The sequence below is a fragment of the Thalassophryne amazonica genome, chromosome 4 (genome assembly GCF_902500255.1).
Source record: "Thalassophryne amazonica chromosome 4, fThaAma1.1, whole genome shotgun sequence".
NCBI classification, from domain to species: Eukaryota; Metazoa; Chordata; class Actinopteri; order Batrachoidiformes; family Batrachoididae; genus Thalassophryne; species Thalassophryne amazonica.
Genome location: NC_047106.1, coordinates 31,194,937 through 31,212,646, shown reverse-complemented (window position 1 = coordinate 31,212,646; position 17,710 = coordinate 31,194,937).

The window sequence follows — 17,710 nt, the reverse complement described above, 5'->3', positions numbered from 1 at the left end:
AAATATCATTGTTTGTTCAAATGCTCTACCCACCAATGGGATAACTAACATTAAACATTGCTTTCAAGCAGACTATTAATCAATCAATCAATTTATTTATATAGCGCCAAATCACAACAAACAGTTGCCCCAAGGCGCTTTATATTGTAAGGCAAGGCCATACAATAATTGCGTAAAAAACCCCAACGGTCAAAACGACCCCCTGTGAGCAAGCACTTGGCGACAGTGGGAAGGAAAAACTCCCTTTTAACAGGAAGAAACCTCCAGCAGAACCAGGCTCAGGGAGGGGCAGTCTTCTGCTGGGATGCTGTGGAGGGGAGCAGAGATCAATCACTAATGATTAAATGCAGAGTGGTGCATACAGAGCAAAAAGAGAAAGAAACACTCAATGCATCATGGGAACCCCCCAGCAGTCTAAGTCTATAGCAGCATAACTAAGGGATGGTTCAGGGTCACCTGATCCAGCCCTAACTATAAGCTTTAGCAAAAAGGAAAGTTTTAAGCCTAATCTTAAAAGTAGAGAGGGTGTCTGTCTCCCTGATATGAATTGGGAGCTGGTTCCACAGGAGAGGAGCCTGAAAGCTGAAGGCTCTGCCTCCCATTCTACTCTTACAAACCCTAGAAACTACAAGTAAGCCTGCAGTCTGAGAGCAAAGTGCTCTATTGGGGTGATATGGTACTATGAGGTCCCTAAGATAAGATGGACCTGATTATTCAAAACCTTATAAGTAAGAAGAAGAATTTTAAATTCTATTCTAGAATTAACAGGAAGCCAATGAAGAGAGGCCAATATGGGTGAGATATGCTCTCTCCTTCTAGTCCCCGTCAGTACTCTAGCTGCAGCATTTTGAATTAACTGAAGGATTTCAGGGAACCTTTAGGACAACCTGATAATAATGAATTACAATAGTCCAGCCTAGAGGAAATAAATGCATGAATTAGTTTTTCAGCATCACTCTGAGACAAGACCTTTCTAATTTTAGAGATATTGTGTAAATGCAAAAAAGCAGTCCTACATATTTGTTTAATATGCGCTTTGAATGACATATCCTGGTGAAAAATGACGCCAAGATTTCTCACAGTATTACTAGAGGTCAGGGTAATGCCATCCAGATTAAGGATCTGGTTAGACACCATGTTTCTAAGATTTGTGGGGCCAAGTACAATAACTTCAGTTTTATCTGAGTTTAAAAGCAGGAAATTAGAGGTCATCCATGTCTTTATGTCTGTAAGACAATCCTGCAGTTTAGCTAATTGGTGTGTGTCCTCTGGCTTCGTGGATAGATAAAGCTGGGTATCATATGCGTAACAATGAAAATTTAAGCAATGCCGTCTAATAATACTGCCTAAGGGAAGCATGTATAAAGTGAATAAAATTGGTCCTAGCACAGAACCTTGTGGAACTCCATAATTAACCTTAGTCTGTGAAGAAGATTCCACATTTACATGAACAAATTGTAATCTATTAGATAAATATGATTCAAACCACCGCAGCGCAGTGCCTTTAATACCTATGGCATGCTCTAATCTCTGTAATAAAATTTTATGGTCAACAGTATCAAAAGCAGCACTGAGGTCTAACAGAACAAGCACAGAGATGAGTCCACTGTCTGAGGCCATAAGAAGATCATTTGTAACCTTAACTAATGCTGTTTCTGTACTATGATGAATTCTAAAACCTGACTGAAACTCTTCAAATAGACCATTCCTCTGCAGATGATCAGTTAGCTGTTTTACAACTACCCTTTTAAGAATTTTTGAGAGAAAAGGAAGGTTGGAGATTGGCCTATAATTAGCTAAGATAGCTGGGTCAAGTGATGGCTTTTTAAGTAATGGCTTAATTACTGCCACCTTAAAAGCCTGTGGTACATAGCCAACTAATAAAGATAGATTGATCATATTTAAGATCGAAGCATTAAATAATGGTAGGGCTTCCTTGAGCAGCCTGGTAGGAATGAGGTCTAATAGACATGTTGATGGTTTGGATGAAGTAACTAATGAAAATAACTCAGACAGAACAATCAGAGAGAAAGAGTCTAACCAAATACCGGCATCACTGAAAGCAGCCAAAGATAACGATACATCTTTGGGATGGTTATGAGTAATTTTTTCTCTAATAGTTAAATTTTATTAGCAAAGAAAGTCATGAAGTAATTACTAGTTAAAGTTAAAGGAATACTCGGCTCAATAGAGCTCTGACTCTTTGTCAGTCTGGCTACAGTGCTGAAAAGAGACCTGGGGTTGTTCTTATTTTCTTCAATTAGTGATGAGTAGTAAGATGTCCTAGCTTTACGGAGGGCTTTTTTATAGAGCAACAGACTCTTTTTCCAGGCTAAGTGAAGATCTTCTAAATTAGTGAGACGCCATTTCCTGTCCAACTTACGGGTTATCTGCTTTAAGCTGCGAGTTTGTGAGTTATACCACGGAGTCAGGCACTTCTGATTTAAAGCTCTCTTTTTCAGAGGAGCTACAGCATCCAAAGTTGTCTTCAATGAGGATGTAAAACTATTGATGAGATACTCTATCTCACTTACAGAGTTTAGGTAGCTACTCTGCACTGTGTTGGTATATGGCATTAGAGAACATAAAGAAGGAATCATATCCTTAAACCTAGTTACAGCGCTTTCTGAAAGACTTCTAGTGTAATGAAACTTATTCCCCACTGCTGGGTAGTCCATCAGAGTAAATGTAAATGTTATTAAGAAATGATCAGACAGAAGGGAGTTTTCAGGGAATACTGGTAAGTCTTCAGTTTCCATACCATAAGTCAGAACAAGATCTAAGATATGATTAAAGTGGTGGGTGGACTCATTTACATTTTGAGCAAAGCCAATTGAGTCTAATAATAGATTAAATGCAGTGTTGAGGCTGTCATTCTCAGCATCTGTGTGGATGTTAAAATCGCCCACTATAATTATCTTATCTGAGCTAAGCACTAAGTCAGACAAAAGGTCTGAAAATTCACAGAGAAACTCACAGTAACGACCAGGTGGATGATAGATAATAACAAATAAAACTGGTTTTTGGGACTTCCAATTTGGATGGACAAGACTAAGAGTCAAGCTTTCAAATGAATTAAAGCTCTGTCTGGGTTTTTGATTAATTAATAAGCTGGAATGGAAGATTGCTGCTAATCCTCCGCCTCGGCCCGTGCTACAAGCATTCTGGCAGTTAGTGTGACTCTGGGGAGTTGACTCATTTAAACTAACATATTCATCCTGCTGTAACCAGGTTTCTGTAAGGCAGAATAAATCAATATGTTGATCAATTATTATATCATTTACTAACAGGGACTTAGAAGAGAGAGACCTAATGTTTAATAGACCACATTTAACTGTTTTAGTCTGTGGTGCAGTTGAAGGTGCTATATTATTTTTTCTTTTTGAATTTTATGCTTAAATAGATTTTTGCTGGTTATTGGTGGTCTGGGAGCAGGCACCATCTCTATGGGGATGGGGTAATGAGGGGATGGCAGGGGGAGAGAAGCTGCAGAGAGGTGTGTAAGACTACAACTCTGCTTCCTGGTCCCAACCCTGGATAGTCACGGTTTGGAGGATTTAAGAAAATTGGCCAGATTTCTAGAAATGAGAGCTGCTCCATCCAAAGTGGGATGGATGCCGTCTCTTCTAACAAGACCAGGTTTTCCCCAGAAGCTTTGCCAATTATCTATGAAGCCCACCTCATTTTTTGGACACCACTCAGACAGCCAGCAATTCAAGGAGAACATGCGGCTAAACATGTCACTCCTGGTCCGATTGGGGGCCCAGAGAAAACTACAGAGTCCGACATTGTTTTTGCAAAGTTACACACCTGTTGTGTGGGCCGCCAGAAGAGGAGGTACTGCTGGCCCACCACCAGTGGGCGCCCTGCCTGAAGTGCGGGCTTCAGGCACGAGAGGGCGCTGCCGCCACTGACACAGCCGGGGGTGACAACTGTCACTCATTATCTCTTGACAGCTGTCACCCATCTACTCTACATCATCTCACTCCATAAAGACCAGACGTCATCTCCACCTCGTTGCCGAGATATCGTACTTCTTTGGAGGTAATAGACTCAGCCATTTGTGTTTTGCAATATATCTGTATATTGTGAGTGTTTGCAGGAGTACCGGTTCCTCTTTCTGTGGAAGCTGAGTGAGTGCAGGATGGCACTCTTTTCCCCTGAGGAATCACTGCGGTACTCTACAGAATATTGAGTGAGAGGTGGAGGTGGCATTCCCACCGTTGTTGTTACAGGGTGTACACACACCCACACTTGACTGTCTTTGTTCTTCGCCAGCAGTACCAGATCCGACAGTCGGGGACGGTGATCACCTGGGAATTCGGGACTTGGCGGCTCCAGTATTCACCAGGTTCGGTGGCGGCGGAAATCGTGTGGTTCCGGCTCTTCTCAGGACAGACGTCTTCTATCCTCGAGCCTGCCCCACACGTCACCTTTTTGGATTGACTGTAATCATATTCTGAGATTGTCTGTATGTTCGTTGTGCACCTTCACAACATTAAATTGTTATTTTTTGGCTCATCTATTTACCATTCATTTGCGCCCCCTGTTGTGGGTCCGTGTCACTACACTTTCACAACAACACCGATTCAATGTTAATTTTAGTGACCTCCGATTGGCGTAACCGGGTGTCATTACTGCCGACGTGAATTACAATCTTACCAAATTTACGCTTAGCCTTAGCCAGCAGTTTCAAATTTCCTTCAATGTCGCCTGCTCTGGCCCCCGGAAGACAACTGACTATGGTTGCTGGTGTCGCTAACTTCACATTTCTCAAAACAGAGTCGCCAATAACCAGAGTTTGATCCTCGGCGGGTGTGTCGTCGAGTGGGGAAAAACGGTTAGAAATGTGAACGGGTTGGCGGTGTACACGGGGCTTCTGTTTAGAACTAAGCTTCCTCCTCACAGTCACCCAGTCGGCCTGCTTTCCCGGCTGCTCGGGATCTGCCAGAGGGAAACTAACGGCGGCTAAGCTACCTTGGTCCGCACCGACTACAGGGGCCTGGCTAGCTGTAGAATTTTCCACGGTGCGGAGCCGAGTCTCCAATTCGCCCAGCCTGGCCTCCAAAGCTACGAATAAGCTACACTTATTACAAGTACCATTACTGCTAAAGGAGGCCGAGGAATAACTAAACATTTCACACCCAGAACAGAAAAGTGCGGGAGAGACAGGAGAAGCCGCCATGCTAAACCAGCTAAGAGCTAGTAGCTGCGCTAAGCTAGCAGATTCCTAAAAACACACAAAGTGAATAATGTGTAAATTTAGAGGTGATTCAGCAGAGGGAGTGCTTTAGTTAAGGCATGTGAAGATTACACTGTGAAACAAATCATTATCTAGGTAACTAGATCAATCTAACTGCACAGATTAAACAGCTAACAGATACAGCAAAACACCGCTGTGCTCCGGAACAGGAAGTGATACAATACCGCAGTGAGAGCCAACCACCAGTAGAGGCCTAAGTAGAGACTAAGGTCTCTAAAGTCACAATAACTTCCGGACGATAAGCTGCTACTTTTTTTTACTTGCTTTAAACACTGCAGCTTAAACAAAGATTCGGCTAATTTATGGATTTTTACAGGCTTTCTTGTAAGTCAAAATACGTCAATTGATGCTGTCCATTGATTGGCTGAAAGCTGCAGTCCTCAAGTGGCGTAAATTCACACACAAAGTAAATATAAAGTCTTACCTGTTTGTTTTAGTGGATTGATCATCATGTCCTAAAGAAAAATTATCCACATAAAGCCACCTGATTTTGGAAAACATCTGAAAATACTTTAATTCTTTGTTGTGGCTGAAGAAAAGTCCCTCTGGCTCATTGCGCCAGAGTTGCACCATCAAATCAGCCAGCGGAGCCTTCTCTCCCCCCACCCTTCCCCACCGGGTCTCTGTCTTTGCATCACAAATTGAAAAAGTCACAGTGCCTCATTAACGTCTCATTTACCACAGACACCAGGTGATCCTGGCTGCACACGATGAAATTATCTCATGATCCACGAAGAAAAAAAAAGTTAAAGTTGCTCAGTTCTCCGTGTGGAGCGGAGACGCTGCGTGCCACTGTGCATGTGCTGGATACCGTGCTGGTCAATATTTACGTGAAACACCTTCAGAAAAAAAAGCATTTACAGTATGTATTTAATTAAAAGTTTAAAAAAATCTTTCTGTCTTTCTGTGTAAATATCTTATGTTGCAACATTGAGACCTGCAGCTTATAGAAAAGTGCAGCCTATTTATGTACAATGTGTTTTTTCTTTTTAAACTCAGCCACATGGGGTGTGCAGCCAGTACATTCTGAGTGCCGGTCCCAAGCCTGGATAAATGAGGAGGGTTGCGTCAGGAAGAGCATCCGGCATAAAACAAGCCAACCCAACTATGCAGACTAAGAATCGAATTCCCATACCGGATCGGTCGCGGCCCGGGTTAATAACGTCCGCCACCGGTGCTGTTGCCAAACAGGGTGCCGGTGGAAATTGGGCTACTGCTGTGTGAAGACGACGAAGAAGAGGAGGAAAACGTTGCCACAAACAGCGGGAGAAGAAGAAAACTAGAAGGGTGGAAATGAGAGTGGGGACATTGAATGTTGGTACTATGACTGGTAAAAGGAGAGAGCTGGCTGATATGATGGAGAGGAGAAAGATAGACATATTGTGTGTGCAAGAGACCAAGTGGAAAGGAAGTAAGAGCAGGAGCATCGGCGGTGGGTACAAGTTGTTGTACCATGGTGAGGACAGGAAGAGAAATGGTGTTGGGGTCATTTTAAAGGAAGAGTATGTTAAAAGTGTGTTGGAGGTTAAGCGAGTGTCTGACAGGGTGGAGGGAATATTTTGAAGAGCTGATGAATAAAGAAAATGAGCGAGAGAAAAGGCTGGGTGATGTGGTGAGAGTAAATCAGGAAGTACAAGAGATTAGCAAGGAAGAAGTGAGGGCTGCTATGAAGAGGATGAAGAGTGGAAAGGCAGTTGGTCCAGATGACATTCCAGTAGAGACATGGAAATGTCTAGGAGAGATGGCAGTAGAGTTTCTAACCAGATTGTTTAATAAAATCTTGGAAAGTGAGAGGATGCCTGAGGAGTGGAGACGAAGTGTGCTGGTTCCTATTTTCCGGAACAAGGGTGATGTGCAAAGCTGCAGTAACTACAGAGGCATAAAGCTGACCAGCCACAGCATGAAGTTATGGGAAAGAGTAGTAGAAGCTAGGCTTAGAAAACAGGTGAAGATCTGTGAGCAGCAATATGGTTTCATGCCGAGAAAGAGCACTACAGATGCAATGTTTGCTCTGAGAATACTGTTGGGAAGTACAGAGAAGGACAGAAAGAGATACATTGTATGTTTGTGGACTTAGAAAAAGCTTATGATAGGGTGCCAAGAGAAGAATTGTGGTACTGTATGAGGAAGTCTGGAGTGGCAGAGAAGTATGTTAGGGTAGTGCAGGACATGTACAAGAATAGTGTGACAGCGGTGAGATGCGCAGTCGGAATGACAGACTTATTCAAGGTGGAGGTTGGATTACACCAAGGATCAGCTCTGAGTCCTTTCTTGTTTGCAGTGGTGATGGACAGGTTGACGGATGAGATCAGACAGGAGTCCCCATGTTATATGGCTGGGGGGGCCTGGCTGCCGGTTTGTTTCTGTCTTTTGGTTTTCCTCCCAGGTGGCGTGCGTTTGGGACTGAGTGGCTGTGTTGCTGAGGCTGTCAGGACCTCACCCTGATCACCTGCGACTCGTCAGGACTCACAGCTGTGGTGCATCTGGATGGATTGGAACATGTTGGCATTTAAGACTGGAGTGCACAGTGTGTATTTGCCAGAGACTCGACCTTGTGACCAGACGGGTGAGATCGTCGTCTTGGGAGCCATCTCATCAGCAGCGGATGCTGAGAACGTCCAGGTTTGATGCACAGTCTGTGAAAGAGGAGGGGGTGAGGTCTCACGCTCGTCAGCACACTTCCTGAGGTACGTTAGATTTTGTGACTAACATTTATACAGTCAGTAAATGTGGTGTCCCTCACACCTTATTGTATTGAGCTGTTTGTTAGTCATGTATCAGCTTTCACTGCAGTGGAGTTTTGGGAACTGGATGTTCCATGCCTGCAGGTTGGGAAGCTGATCAGTAATCAAGCCAGGAAGTGTTTGCTGTTTGTACACCTTTAAGTGTTCTGTGTGTAGAGTGTGGACTCACATAATGGTTCCTTCTTTCACAGACTTGGTTGTTGCGGCCACCTGGGGGGTGTCGGCGGGGTCCTTGGGTCCGAAACAACTTCTGGCTCCGGACCGTTAGCGCTGCTGGGAGCGCACCACGCCAGGCCGCACCTTCTGTTATTATATTATCACTGTTATGTATTAAATTCAGTTAGCCTTTGAACCGTGCTCTGCTTATTTCATACTGGGTCCTTCAAACGCTGGTCGGTTCTCCGAGCTGCGTCCGACACATAACAGTAGTCTCTGGCCAAACATCACGGACCCAGCGGTAGCAGAGACGGTAACGCGCCGGGAAGGCGGCAGCAGACGTTCAGTGGTTATCCGGATCAGTTGCGGGGCTCTCCGCCCGGAAGGTGCGTGTTTGAGACCCATTACTGGATACTGATTTGTGCTCTCTTGCAGCCGTGTTCCTGTGTTGTGTCTTATCCGTGGGTCGTGGTGGAGTGTGACTGGCGACGGCTTCGCGTCACACTCCGACCGGATAAGAGGTGTAAACGGGAGCTGCAAGAGTGCGTTGTAATGGGTTCACGCGCACGGCGGAGCTCTGTTAGCACGGGTCGCTGGGCTTCCTGTGTTACAGTCGTAGCCCCGTTTCCCCGGACAAAGGTAACTACTGCGTCTGTTGTATCAGCTCCGGCGTTATTTAGTTGAGCACATTTTGGTTGTGTGTTGCACTCAGCTGCGCATATAAAAGCAGCTCGTTTGTTTTTTCTGTCGCCAAAGGGGTTTTTTTTGTTTTTAGCACTCTGGCTCCCCCTTGTGGTGACTGAATCACGTTACCGTCAAGCTCTTGAGTAGGAACAGGTGTGTTCCATTTGGTTGAGCTTGACGGTATAACTCACTGATTTGTTTTGTGTTAGTTCATTTTGTGTGGGTGTTTTTTGAGTTGGTTTTTGTGTGGGATTTTATTTTTTGTTGTCCACTATTTGTCTGGGGTTGTGACCCTGCAGCCTGTCTGAAAAAGAACAAAAAAAAAAAAAAAAAAAAAAAAAAAAAGGGACCCAAACAACTGTGTGTTGGTCTGTTTGTTTTTTCTTTTATTTCTTTTTGTTTCACATCCCCAGGGGTAGATGGAACGGTCCCCTGGGGGGTGATGGGGTGGTACTTGGGTTGTTTTTTCTCTTTTTGTTTTTTGTTATGCCCTCTCTTCTCCTCTGACTCCAGCCGGGTGTGCCGTGGTGTCGGCATTGCTGGAGGGGTGCAGTTGGGTTGTGCTGGGCATTTCCCAGGTAGCCTCTGCACCCGGGAGGGGAGGGGGGGGGTTTGGGGTATTTTTTTGTTTCCCCCCCCCCCCAGTTTCCGCCCTCAGGGTTTGACTGTGGTGTCCTCTGGGGGGGAAAGGGCTGTAGGCCCATCTAGCCATGGACGGCCGGGGCTGGGTCCATTGGTCATGAGGGGAGGCGTCTCCTGTGGTTGACAAGTGGTCCTCTGGGAGGCACTGGTAGTCCCCGTGGGTGACGTTGGATCCCAGAGGGACCTCGGTCGTAGTTATTACTCCTGGAGCTGGCGGGAGGCCCTCTGGGGGGTGTTGGTCCCTACATGTCGTTTGGGGGGGGAGGAGGGGGGGTGTTGTAGCATTTTTGTTTGTGAGCTCAAGTTTGGGTTTTTCTTTTCTCCCCTTCCCTGGGGTTTGATGGAATGGTCCTCTGGGGGGGGAGGGGGGGTATTTTGGCATTTTTGTTTGTGAGCTCAAGTTTGGGGTTGTTTTTCTTTTCTCCCCTTCCCTGGGGTTTGATGGAACGGTCCTCTGGGGGGGGGGGGTGTTTTAGTATTTTTGTTTGTAGGCTTGGGTTTGGGTTGTTTTTCCTTTCTCCCCTTCCCTGGGGTTTGATGGGACGGTCCCCTGGGGAGGGGGGGGGGGGGTGTTTTGGTTGTTTGTGTTTTGTTTTATGACTAATTACACATGTTTGGATAAAGGCTGACCGCACAGGTGTAGGAACTCCTGGCCACACCTGTGCTAAGAGACTGTCAGAAACAAGGGCAAAGATGCAGCCAGTTCAACCAGTCTGTTGGAGGATGAACGCGGACACGGTTTCCAGCCATGGTCCCTGGAGGGGGGTGTTTCTCCTGGGCCAGGTGTGTGTGGTCGCCGGGAGGCTTCCCGTGAGGGTGGGGTACTGTTATATGGCTGGGGGGGCCTGGCTGCCGGTTTGTTTCTGTCTTTTGGTTTTCCTCCCAGGTGGCGTGCGTTTGGGACTGAGTGGCTGTGTTGCTGAGGCTGTCAGGACCTCACCCTGATCACCTGCGACTCGTCAGGACTCACAGCTGTGGTGCATCTGGATGGATTGGAACATGTTGGCATTTAAGACTGGAGTGCACAGTGTGTATTTGCCAGAGACTCGACCTTGTGACCAGACGGGTGAGATCGTCATCTTGGGAGCCATCTCATCAGCAGCGGATGCTGAGAACGTCCAGGTTTGATGCACAGTCTGTGAAAGAGGAGGGGGTGAGGTCTCACGCTCGTCAGCACACTTCCTGAGGTACGTTAGATTTTGTGACTAACATTTATACAGTCAGTAAATGTGGTGTCCCTCACACCTTATTATATTGAGCTGTTTGTTAGTCATGTATCAGCTTTCACTGCAGTGGAGTTTTGGGAACTGGATGTTCCATGCCTGCAGGTTGGGAAGCTGATCAGTAATCAAGCCAGGAAGTGTTTGCTGTTTGTACACCTTTAAGTGTTCTGTGTGTAGAGTGTGGACTCACATAATGGTTCCTTCTTTCACAGACTCGGTTGTTGCGGCCACCTGGGGGGTGTCGGCGGGGTCCTTGGGTCCGAAACAACTTCTGGCTCCGGACCGTTAGCGCTGCTGGGAGCGCACCACGCCAGGCCGCACCTTCTGTTATTATATTATCACTGTTATGTATTAAATTCAGTTAGCCTTTGAACCGTGCTCTGCTTATTTCATACTGGGTCCTTCAAACGCTGGTCGGTTCTCCGAGCTGCGTCCGACACATAACACCCCATGGACTATGATGTTTGCAAATGACATTGTGATCTGTAGTGAGAATAGAAAGCAAGTTGAGTCTAGTCTGGAGAAGTGGAGATATGCTTTGGAGAGAAGGGGAATGAAAGTCAGTAGAAGCAAGACTGAGTACATGTGTGTGAATGGGAGGGAGCCCAGTGGAATAGTGCAGTTACAAGGAGTAGAAGTGGTGAAAGTAGATGAGTTTAAATATTTGGGGTTAACTGTTCAAAGTAATGGAGAGTGTAGTAAAGAGGTGAAGAAGAGAGTGCAAGCAGGGTGGAGTGGGTGGAGAAAGGTGGCAGGAGTGATTTGTGATGAAGAATATCAGCAAGAGTGAAGGGGAAAGTTTACAAAACAGTAGTGACACCAGCTATGTTGTATGGTTTAGAGACAGTGGCACTAACAAAAAGGCAGGAGGCAGAGCTGGAGGTGGCAGAGCTGAAGATGTTGAAATTGTCTTTGGGAGTGACAAGAATGCATAAGATTAGGAATGAACATATCAGAGGGACAGCTCAGGTGGGACTGTTTGAAGACAAAGTCAGAGAGGTGAGATTGAGATGGTTTGGACATGTGCAGAGGAGGGACCCAGGGTATATAGGGAGAAGGATGCTGAGGATGGAGCCACCAGGCAGGAGGAGAAGAGGGAGGCCAAAGAGGAGGTTCATGGATGTGCTGAGAGAGGACATGCAGGTGGTTGGTGTGACAGAGGAAGATACAGAGGACAGGGTGAGATGGAAACGATTGATCTGCTGTGGCAACCTCTAAAGGGAACAGCCGAAAGACAAAGAAGTGTTTTTTCTTTTTAAAATTGGTGGGTGCTTATATTAAGGTGCGCTCTCTAGTCCAGAAATTACAGTAAGTGTCTTTTCAATGCAACACAACCTCCTGGCAACACACTCGCTCAAAGTGCCACCTGCTCGACTACATCATAGTACAAAAGTGTGACCAGAAGATGTCCTGTCCACAAAGACAATGGCTTGTGCAGACGACTGTTTGACAGATCATCGTCTGATCTACTCCAGGATCCAGCTAAATGTCTGCCCAAGAGGAGGCCTGGACACTGCAAAAGTGTCAAAAGATTCAACATCACCAAATTTGAAGACTCATAAAAAAAAGCAAAGTTTCGACAGTGCTTGATGAAAGAACTCCCCACGAAATACTCCTTCCTACCACCTAAGCCTTGGGAGGAGATGAAGACAACCTTAACAACAGTCTGCCAAGAAACAATTGGACACAAAAAGAGGAAGCACCAGGACTGGTTGAATGAGAAGGACCAGATCCTCCAAAAGTGAAAAGCTTTCCACGACCTCCAGAAAGATTCGACCTCACAAGAGAAAAAGTCTCAACTACAGCAAAGCAAAGCCACTCTACAAAGTCAAACTTGCAAGCTGAGAATTCCTTGTGATGATTTAACAAGGCTGCTGAAATCTAAGCCCTCGCTGACAGAAATGACAGCAGAGGTTTTTTCAATGCCATCAAAACAATCGATGGCCCCTCCACCCAAGGACAAGCACCTCTTTGAAGCAAGGATGGCCTGAGCCTGCTAAAGACCAGAGATGACATCAGTGCTCAATGGAAAGAATACTTTGAAGACCTCTTGAACACCAACCCAATCATGGAGGAGGAGGAAGTGCTCAGCCATTTTCCAACACAAGACATTGTTGAAGAACTCAGCCGAACCCCAACTCTTGAAGAAACTCTTGTCACCCTAAAAGGCATGAAAAACAACAAAGCACCCGGGAAAGACAGCATTCCTGTTGAGGTCTTTACAGCCCCTTCACACATAGTGTGAATTTGGTCGATTTGCGAATAAAGTGTGCATGAAGCAGGAATTATGTGCACAACATGTAAAATTGTAGCTGCATCCAATGCCTCGTACACTTGTTGCTACAACTATTTGTGCACACCAGTACCTGAAAGACAGAGTGTGCGCTGTGCGAGCCCATTGAACCCTCTTGGGGCAGGTGTCGGCCAAATTCCAGGTGACACACATGAACATCTAACACCGCTCGCTTCGCACTTAGAAAATGTGTGGCCATTCACACTAGTCACATAAACAGTCAGCAGACAATCACTGTTGAGGTGGATGTGAAATTTGTCGAAGTTCTCCATGAGTGTGGCTTTGCAAACACACACAGTGACACATTGGTGTGTGCGCTGAACTGACAGGAGGTGTGGCCGCCGACAGGAGCAGCTCTGGGGAGCTATGGATTTGGAAGTCACAGCTGGGGGCGTCCAGAACGTCACAGCTGGGGATGGCCGTCCTGTGGAGCGCCATCCACAAGACATGCGTGTTGGGCAGGACACGTGCGCAGGGCCGGCTGCACACGCCGACAGCAGTGAAAAGTTGCTATGTTCCCGCGTGCACAAAACCATTGCAGCATGTATTTTTTTTTTTTTTTTTATTTATTATATCCTCACAGCATCCTCTCAGTCTGGTTGTGTTTTCTGCATAAATAAATGTTATCTGCTCTTTGTGCTCAAACGCCAAAGCAGGGGTGAATCCAGACAGAAAGAGGGCGTGGGGTGGAGTAGGGAGGCGGCCCCCCACAACAACCCTAGATTAAACGTCCGGTTTTGAAGCCTTGTTTTAATAATGGTATATTTAACAATAATTTCAACAACTAGGGGAGGTGATGGTCTAGTGGTTAAAGCATTTGGCTTGAGACCACAGCATCCTCTGTTCAAATCCCAGGCTGACTGGAAAATCATTAAGAACCCTTGGGCAAGGTCCTTAATCCCAGAGTTGCTCCTGGTGTGTAGTGAGCACCTTGCATGGCAGCAGCCTCACATCAGTGTAAATGTGAGGCATTGATGTGTAAAGTGCTTTGAGCATCTGTTGCAGATGGGAAAGTGCTATATAAATGCAGTCCATTTACCGCCAACTAAAATGTATAGAGAGAATTTAAATGTTGGAAAAATGTTAGAAAGAATTTAATAGTTTTAAGTTTTACTGTTACAATGCTGTCAACAGATAAATTTGAGGTCAAGAAAAATGTCTTTATTTTATTTTTTATAAAACAAGTATTTATATTCATTGACGTAAATAAAGGGTGACTATAACATGAGTACTGGCAAAACAGGTTATCATTTTCATGTTGAGGTGGTGGGGGGTGAGGGTTCCGGCAGATGCTGAAAGTAACTACAACCTGAATTCCAATGAGGTTGGGACATTGCATAAAATGTAAATAAAAACAGAATACAATTTGCAAATCCTCTTCAACCTATATTCAACTGAATACACCACAAAGACAAGATATTTAATGTTCACACTGATAAACTTTGTTGTTTTTGTGCAAATATTTGCTCATTTTGAAATGGATGCCTGCAACACATTTAAAAAAAAGCTGGGACAGTGGTATGTTTACCACTGTGTTAGATCACCTTTCCTTCTAACAACACTCAATAAGCATTTGGGAACTGAGGACACTAATTGTTGAAGCTTTGTAGGTGGAATTCTTTCTCATTCTTGCTTGATGTACGGCTTCAGTTGTTCAACAGTCCAGGGTCTCCATTGTCGTATTTTGCTCTTCATAACACGCCACACATTTTCAAAGGGCAACAGGTCTGGACTGCAGGCAGGCCAGTCTAGTACCTGCACTCTTTTACTATGAAGCCATGCTGTTGTAACACGTGCAGAATGTGACTTGGCATTCTCTTGCTGAAATAAGCAGGGACGTCCCAGAAAAAGACGTTGCTTGGATGACAGCATGTGTTGCTCCAAAACCTGGATGTACCTTTCAGCATTGATGATGCCATCACAGATGTGTAAGTTGTCCATGCCATGGGCACTAACACACCCCCATACCATCACAGATGCTGGCTTTTGAACTTTGCGCTGGTAACAATCTGGATGGTCTTTTTCCTCTTTTGTCCGGAGGACACGACGTCCATGATTTCCAAAAACGATTTGAAATGTGGACTCGTCAGACCACAGCACACTTTTCCACTTTGTGTCTGTCCGTTTCAAATGAGCTCAGGCCCAGAGAAGGCGGCGGTGTTTCTGGATGTTGTTGATGTATGTCTTTTGCTTTGCATGGTAGAGTTTTAACTTGCACTTGTAGATGTAGCGACAAACTGTGTTAACTGACAGTGGTTTTCTGAAGTGTTCCTGAGCCCACGCAGTAAGATCCTTTACACAATGATGTCAGTTTTTAATCCAGTGCCGCCTGAGGACTCGAAGGTCACGTGCATTCAATGTTGGTTTTCGGCCTTGTCTCTTAAGTGTAGAACGTTCTCCAGATTCTCTGAATCATCTGGTTACATTATGGACTGTAGATGATGGAATCCCTAAATTCCTTGCAATTGAATGTTGAGAAACGTTTTTCTAAAACTGTTGGACTATTTTTTCACGCAGTTGTTCACAAAATGGTTATCCTCACCCCATCTTTGCTTGTGAACAGCTGAGACTTTTGGGGATGCTCACAATTAGTGTCCTCAGTTCCCAAATGCTTATTGAGTGTTGTTTGAAGGAAAGGTGATGTAATACAGTGGTAAACATACCACTGTCCCAGCTTTTTTGAAATGTGTTGCAGACATCCATTTCAAAATGAGCAAGTATTTGCACAAAAATAATTATGTTTATCAGTTTGAACATTGAATATCTTGTCCTTGTGGTGTATTCAATTGAATATAGGTTGAAGAGGATTTGCAAATCATTGTATTCTGTTTTTATTTACATTTCACACAACGTCCCAGCTTCATTGGAATTGGAGTTGTAATAAAATAACTCATAATCTTAGTTACTTTAAAAATTGAGTAATCAGTAAACTAAGTAATTTTTCATGGAGTAATCAGTAATCAGGAATTGGATTGCTTTTTCAAAGTAACTATGACAACACTGCTTATAAATAATGCCAGAGATACCCATTTACCCTGACACCCCCACCCCCCACAAAGTACAAACTGATCATCCCTGTACTGTTCATCTGCATGCCTGCACAGCCCCATTCCACCATCCCATTATATCTATTTGACAGTAAACGTAGCTTTGCCTATTTGTCTATTTGACTCCTTTACTTCTTTCAGAAGTATTTTATTATTGTTTATGCACCAGTGACACCAGATCAAATTCCTTGTATGTGAGAACTTACATGGCAATAAATGTGATTCTGATTTTGAGAGTTTGATTTGGAGAGTTTGAGTTCTTCAAAGACGTCTCCTTCATGGTACATCTGCTTTGACAAATCGGTGTCTGGTACGAGGTCTTAGTTTCAACCCACCACTGCCATTTGACTTTGGTCACTTTTGTATTTTAGTACATCATTTCACTCTAAACACAGACTAATCCCACGGTATTAATATAATCACTTAAAGCATTATAAATACTTCAGTGCCACTGTTTGAATTAATGATGCCCTTATTTGTTATACCATCCAGAAGAGATGAGGGACTGATGACTGTAAGCTCTGTATTTTCTCAAAACTCTTAAAACATTTTTTTTTTTGAGCTGTTAACAGTGAGCATACCTGCAATAAAGCCAAAAATAATAATGAGAAAACTGGAAAGAATCGCCAGTTAGAAAGTTTGGCTGAGAGATTTTTTTAATCTGTTGAAGATCCACCCAGGACAAATACCAGAGCCTGAGGTGTAGGATTAAGCCATTTGTGATCAAGAAAAATGTGTTGCTTTTGTTTTGTTTTTTTTTGTTTTTTTGAAAATCCATGATAAATGGTTTTATGGAGCATTAGTGGAGGCTTCGTATCAGCTGTTTTTACAGCTGTTCTCTGCATCTTACCTTACAGAAACTTGTTATATCTTAAATGAAACTAAAATATATTGTCAGTGAGTTTAAAGTTGCAGCAAAGAAAATGATCAAAACTGGCAGAAAAAACTAAAGCTGGTTTTATAATAGATAAATCAATTTCATTGTGAGTATGAAGAGGATAACTTTAACTTCAAAGCAGGAGTGGTGGCCAAGTGGTTAGTGTGCTTGGTTTCAGTGCAGAAGGTTCCCGATTCAAACCCCACCCCTGACACATTTCTCCATGTAATGTGGAGTTGCGTCAGGAAGGGCATCCGGTGTAAAATTTGTGCCATATCAACATGCATTTCAATTTATTTCATTTATATGGCACCAAATCACAACAAAGTTGCCTCAAGGTGCTTCACACAAGTAAGGTCAAACCTTACCAACCCCTAGAGCAAGCACACAGGTGACAGTGGTAAGGAAAAACTCCCTCCAATGATTTGAGGAAGAAACCTCAAGCAGACCAGACTCAAAGGGGCGATCTTCTGCTTGGGCCATGCTCCCGACACCATTGACAATACAAATATACAGGAAATTTTGGGAGTCTTTGCTGGTGTACAGGATGGGAGGCCTGCAGAAGAAGACACCCACTCCCACTTGCTGGATGGAGCCGCACCTCAAACACCTTGGATCTGCTGTGGTGACCCAAGTGAAAACAAAGGAGCAGCTGAAAGGGCTTAACTTGAATCTCAAAGTTTGAGTTTTCATTCATTCATTTTCTAAAACCGCTTATTCCAGTGAAGGGTCATGAGGGGCGGGAGCCTTTTTCAGCGGCCTTTTGGTGAGATACGGGGCA